At 43.6% G+C, this 7046-nt stretch overlaps 1 pseudogene; it reads right to left on the minus strand.

Annotated features, from left to right (window-relative positions):
* Window positions 1-46: 46 nt before the first annotated feature.
* LOC139537013 (sperm-associated antigen 16 protein-like) lies at window positions 47-2464 on the minus strand (annotated as a pseudogene).
* Window positions 2465-7046: the final 4582 nt, after the last annotated feature.

Below are 7046 nucleotides of genomic sequence, written 5' to 3' on the forward strand. Positions count from 1 at the left end.
CAATTAGTGATATATATTTTTTGCTAATGTGCATCATGTAGACAAATAAGGTTTATTTATATAAAATATGTTGTTAAAAGCTTATTTATTTATTCATGCCTCAATTCAGAAATAAATGAGTAATCTATTTTAAAAATCGCATTTTATTCTGGGAAACTGGTAAATGTTCTTCACAAATAAGATAATCAAACAATATAACACATGTCAGCAATAAGAAGGCTTTTTGACATTTATAATCAGCAAGAAAGCATTTTAAGCATTTATTAATTTCATGACCAGGTGAGAATCTGACCCTGCTGATAATAAGTACTCCCCCTTGTGATCAAAGATTACACTATGGACAATAAACTGGACACCTGAGTTGATGCCAGCTCCACCAGCTTAACTGAACAATCATTACTAGTGATAGCCAGTGTCCGGCCTGATGGGTGGAAGGCCACTTGGTTGCTAGGATGTGGTCCAGTTTCCATGGTTATCATGACTGCTACTTTCCTCATATCCCATAGTTTGACCACACCGTATGATTCATAGGAGGCAACAGTGTCGCCCAGTGCATTAAAGGTGGCATGTTTGCAGGAATGCTGGTGGCCATAAAAGGTCTGTGCACACAGTCCAATCCTGGCTTCCCACAAAGACAGGGTTTTATCAGCAGCTTTGCAGGTCACACACCTTTGTAGTGTTGTCCTTTTAGCAGTAGGCAACAAAGTCACCACGTGAGTGGAAGGAGCAGCACCACGTGGCATGGGTGTGGCCATCCAGAGTCAGGATGCAGTGGCCTTGGGAGAAATCCCAGATCCTTACTGTTGTGTCTCCATTTGGGTGAAAGCTGCAGCCAAAGAGCCAATCACTCTGACCCTCCCCAGTCATGATCATCTCCCCGACAGACATACCCCACAACCTCCAGAGCTGGTCGTCACTGGAGGAGGCTACAATAAACATGCGGGGGTGCAGGGCGAGGCAGCTTATTGGCAGGGTATGGACCTTCAGTGAGTTGGTGAGGCGGAATTCAGATGCTTTGGTGCCCTGTGATGGCAGAGCTTTTATTTGGCCTAAGTAGGGGTTCACACAGTTGCTGACAGGAAACTCAGAGTCTTTGGGGTGTTTCTGAGCTGTGTTTTTGGTTGGGTCTTTGTCTTGGGCAATAGGGCAATTCCATCATTCTGTTGTCGGACTCTTTCCCCAGACTCTGGTATTTCTCCTGTTCTGGGGGAAGACCAGTGTGTATTACGCAGGGTGGCTTCCAGGCTGTTGGCCACATGTTCTGTCCCTCTAAACTGATGAGCATTTTCTGTTTCAGCGCCACTTGGTACCTATCACTCAGCTACTTCAGTGCAGGCTCATATGAACCATAGTGCTTCTTCAGTTGTTTGATGTATTAAACAAGCCTGTTCTTCTCTTGGACAAGACACTTATGCTGCAGGTGATGGAAATCCTTCTCTTTCTGAAGCTTGACCAGTGTTTCACCAGCTTTGAAAGCTGCCCGACTTAAGCTGTCCCGCTCTCTCTCTCCGCTCACTCCGCCACCCGTCTCCCGGGTGGCGCAGTGGTCTAGTGCACTGCATCGCAGTGCTAGCTGCGCCACCAGAGTCTCTGGGTTCGCGCCCAGGCTCTGTCGCAGCCGGCCGCAACCGGGAGATCCGTGGGGCGACGCACAATTGGCATAGCGTCGTCCGGGTTAGGGAGGGTTTGGCCGGTAGGGAGGGTTTGGTCGGTAGGGATATCCTTGTCTCAGTATGTAAAAAAAAAAAATGTAATAAAATGTATGCACTCTACTGTAAGTCGCTCTGGATAAGAGCGTCTGCTAAATGAATAAAATGTAAATGTAATATTCTTCAGCTCATTGTCTATAAATTTGTTGTGGGTATATGCGTCAGGCACAAACGCCACCAGCTCGGTATTCAACAACCCCCTCTGCTCCATTTCGTACCACTCTGCTTGGAAGCAATCCAAAGTTCTGCTCATGCCCATTTTGACAAGGAAGTTGCGGATAAAATTATCCACCACTTCTGGAATGTGGGAGATGGGTTGCTTAGCTGAGCCTCTGCTCTGTAACACGGACCCCGTTTCATCTGAGGCATCGCGCAATGCTCTTATCGCGGCCTCCAAATCCTCATCCCCCTCTGCCATGCTCCTTTCTTCATAGGCCAGAACTTCCTCATATTGATAATCGTCTGTTGAGTCATCTGGTATCGACACCTTTTCGAGGTAATATGGCCCATCGACTGATTCCTCCGCTGTTTTATTTGTCGCAGCCATTCTTCCAACAACCCCTTTCTGCGTTTGTTCTCCATGGTCACGAATTTACGCAACATTAAGGGTGCATTCGTAAATTCCCTTTGGCTATCTTCTACAGTTTCAGAGGACTCTCGTCTGAGTGTGCCAGACACACAGAATAACTGATGAATTTACAAACGGACAATCTGACAACACTCGGAATTTACGAACGCCCAGAGCGCACTCTGGCACTCCCGATTGAATTTACGAACACACCCTAAGTCTGCACAGTTTACATGGAATGTGATAGGCTTACAGCATGGGCGTCAAACTAATTCCACCGTGTCTGCAAGTTTTTGTTTTCCCCTTTCAATTAAGACCTAGACAACCAGTTAAATTGTAAAAATATTAATCTTATATGTGGTAAATGGTACGTGTGTACAGTTGAAGTCGGAAGTTTACATACACTTAGGTTGGAGTCATTAAAACTCGTTTTTCAACCACTCCACAAATTTCTTGTTAACAAACTATAGTTTTGGCAAGTCGGTTAGGACATCTACTTTGTGCATGACATAAGTAATTTTTCCAACAATTGTTTACAGACAGATTATTTCACTGATAATTCACTGTATCACAATTCCAGTGGGTCAGAAGTTTACATACACTAACTTGACTGTGCCTTTAAACAGCTTGGAAAATTCCACAAAATGATGTAATGGATTTAGAAGCTTCTGATCTGCTAATTGACATCATTTGAGTTAATTGGAGGTGTACCTGTGGATGTATTTCAAGGCCTACCTTCAAACTCAGTGCCTTGTTGCTTGACATTATGAGAAAATCAAAAGAAATCAGCCAAGATCTGCATTGCTGGTGCATTGCTGCAGGAGGGACTGGTGCACTTCACAAAATAGATGGCGTCATGAAGGAGGAAAATTCTCTGGATATATTGAAGCAACATCTCAAGACATCAGTCAGGAAGTTAAAGATTGGTCGCAAATGGGTCTTCCAAATGGACAATGACCCCAAGCAAACTTCCAAAGTTGTGGCAAAATGGCTTAAGGACAACAAAGTCGAAGTATTGGAATGGCCATCACAAAGCCATGACTTCAGTCCCATAGAAAATGTGTGGGCAGAACTGAAAAAGTGTTGCGAGCAAGGAGTCCTACAAACCTGACTCAGTTACACCAGCTCTGTCAGGAGGAATGGGCCAAAATTCACCCAACTTATTGTGGGAAGCTTGTGGAAGGCTACACACAACGTATGACCCAAGTTAAACAATTTAAAGGCAATGCCACCAAATACTAATTGAGTGTATGTAAACTTCTGACCCGTTGGGAATGTGATGAAAGAAATAAAAGCTGAAATAAATCATTCTCTCTACTATTATTCTGACATTTCACATTCTTAAAATAAAGTGGTGATCCTAACTGACCTAAGACAGGGACTTTTTACTAGGATTAAATGTCAAGAATTGTGAAAAACTGAGTTTAAATATATTTGGCTAAGGTGTATGTAAACTTCCGACTTCAACTATATATAGATTGTGTATAGGCTTGTCTCCCATATGAATCTTCTCTTTGTGCCCGACTGGGTTCAAATGCCTTCTGTTTCTTTTTTTCTGTATTTATTTTTCTATGTATGTATGTATGTATGTATGTATGTATGTATGTATGTATGTATGTATGTATGTATGTACAGTACCAGTCAAAGGTTTGGACACACCTACTCATTCAAGGGATTTTCTTTATTTTTTACTATTTTCTACATTGTACAATAATAGTGAACACATCAAAACTTTGAAATAACACATATAGAATCATGTAGTAACCAAAAAAGTGTTAAACAAATCAAAATATATTTTATATTTGAGATTCTTCAAATAGCCACCCTTTGCCTTGATGATAGCTTTGCACATGCTTGGCATTCTCTCAACCAGCTTCATGAGGAATGCTTTTCAAACAGTGTTGAAGGAGTTCCCACATATTTATTTATTTATTTTTATTTTTATTTTATTTATTTAACCTTTATTTAACCAGGTAGGCAAATTGAGAACACGTTCTCATTTACAATTGCGACCTGGCCAAGATAAAGCAAAGCAGTTCGACACATACAACAACACATAGTTACACATGGAGTAAAACAAACATATAGTCAATGATACAGTGAAAAAAAATAAGTCTATATACAATGTGAGCAAGTGAGGTGAGATAAGGGAGGTGAAGGCAAACAAATATATGTATAAATAAATAAAAATATAAAAAGGCCATGGTGGCGAAGTAAATACAACACAGCAAGTAAAATAAAAACTAAAAACACTGGAATGGTTGGTTTGCAGTGGAAGAAAGCGCAAAGTAGAGACAGAAATAATGGGGTGCAAAGGAGCAAAATAAATAAATAAATACAGTAGGTAAAGAGGTAGTTGTTTGGGCTAAATTATAGATGGGCTATGTACAGGTGCAGTAATCTATGAGCTGCTCTGACAGCTGGTGCTTAAAGCTAGTGAGGGAGATAAGTGTTTCCAGTTTCAGAGATTTTTGTAGTTCGTTCCAGTCATTGGCAGCAGAGAACTGGAAGGAGAGGCGGCCAAAGGAAGAATTGGTTTTGGGGGTGACCAGAGAGATAAACCTGCTGGAGCGCGTGCTACAGGTAGGTGTTGCTATGGTGACCAGCGAGCTGAGATAAGGGGGGACTTTACCTAGCAGGGTCTTGTAGATGACCTGGAACCAGTGGGTTTGGCGACGAGTATGAAGCGAGGGCCAGCCAACGAGAGTGTACAGGTCGCAGTGGTGGGTAGTATATGGGGCTTTGGTGACAAAACGGATGGCACTGTGATAGACTGCATCCAATTTATTGAGTAGGGTTTTGGAGGCTATTTTGTAAATGACATCACCGAAGTCGAGGATTGGTAGGATGGTCAGTTTTACAAGGGTATGTTTGGCAGCATGAGTGAAGGATGCTTTGTTGCGGAATAGGAAGCCAATTCTAGATTTAACTTTGGATTGGAGATGTTTGATGTGAGTCTGGAAGGAGAGTTTACAGTCTAACCAGACACCTAGGTATTTGTAGTTGTCCACATATTCTAAGTCAGAGCCGTCCAGAGTAGTGATGTTGGACAGGCGGGCAGGTGCAGGCAGCGATCGGTTGAAGAGCATGCATTTAGTTTTACTTGTATTTAAGAGCAATTGGAGGCCACGGAAGGAGAGTTGTATGGCATTGAAGCTCGCCTGGAGGGTTGTTAACACAGTGTCAAAAGAAGGGCCAGAAGTATACAGAATAGTGTCGTCTGCGTAGAGGTGGATCAGAGAATCACCAGCAGCAAGAGCGACATCATTGATGTATACAGAGAAGAGAGTCGGTCCAAGAATTGAACCCTGTGGCACCCCCATGGAGACTGCCAGAGGCCCGGACAACAGACCCTCCGATTTGACACACTGAACTCGATCAGAGAAGTAGTTGGTGAACCAGGCGAGGCAATCATTAGAGAAACCAAGGCTGTCGAGTCTGCCGATGAGGATGTGGTGATTGACAGAGTCAAAAGCCTTGGCCAGGTCAATGAATACGGCTGCACAGTATTGTTTCCTATCGATGGCGGTTAAGATATCGTTTATGACCTTGAGCGTGGCTGAGGTGCACCCATGACCAGCTCTGAAACCAGATTGCATAGCGGAGAAGGTATGGTGGGATTCGAAATGGTCGGTAATCTGTTTGTTGACTTGGCTTTCGAAGACCTTAGAAAGGCAGGGTAGGATAGATATAGGTCTGTAGCTGTTAGGGTCAAGAGTGTCCCCCCCTTTGAAGAGGGGGATAACCGCAGCTGCTTTCCAATCTTTGGGAATCTCAGACGACACGAAAGAGAGGTTGAAAAGGCTAGTAATAGGGGTGGCAACAATTTCAGCAGATAGTTTTAGAAAGAAAGGGTCCAGATTATCTAGCCCGGCTGATTTGTAAGGGTCCAGATTTTGCAGCTCTTTTAGAACATCAGCTGACTGTATTTGGGAGAAAGAGAAATGGGGAAGGCTTGGGCGAGTAGCAGAGGGGAGGGCAGTGCTGTTGTCCGGGGTAGGGGTAGCCAGGTGGAAAGCATGGCCAGCCGTAGAAAAATGCTTATTGAAATTCTCAATTATAGTGGATTTGTCGGTGGTGACAGTGTTTCCTATCTTCAGAGCAGTTGGAAGCTGGGAGGAGGTGTTCTTATTCTCCATGGACTTTACAGTGTCCCAGAACTTTTTTGAATTTGTGTTGCAGGAAGCAAATTTCTGCTTGAAAAAGCTAGCCTTGGCTTTTCTAACTGCCTGTGTATACTGGTTTCTAGCTTCCCTGAAAAGTTGCATATCACGGGGGCTGTTCGATGCTAATGCAGAACGCCATAGGATGTTTTTCTGTTGGTTAAGGGCAGTCAGGTCAGGAGAGAACCAAGGGCTATATCTGTTCCTGGTTCTAAATTTCTTGAATGGGGCATGCTTATTCAAGATGGTGAGGAAGGCATTTAAAAAAAATGTCCAGGCATCCTCTACTGACGGGATGAGATCAATATCCTTCCAGGATACCTCGGCCAGGTCGATTAGAAAGGCCTGCTCGCTGAAGTGTTTCAGGGAGCGTTTGACAGTGATGAGTGGAGGTCGTTTGACCGCTGACCCATTACGGATGCAGGCAATGAGGCAGTGATCGCTGAGATCTTGGTTGAAAACAGCAGAGGTGTATTTGGAGGGCAAGTTTGTTAGGATGATATCTATGAGGGTACCCGTGTTTACGGAATTGGGGTGGTACCTGGTAGGTTCATTGATAATTTGTGTGAGATTGAGGGCATCAAGCTTAGATTGTAGGGTGGCTGG

Source organism: Salvelinus alpinus, chromosome 13 (genome assembly GCF_045679555.1).
Source record: "Salvelinus alpinus chromosome 13, SLU_Salpinus.1, whole genome shotgun sequence".
Lineage (NCBI taxonomy): Eukaryota > Metazoa > Chordata > Actinopteri > Salmoniformes > Salmonidae > Salvelinus > Salvelinus alpinus.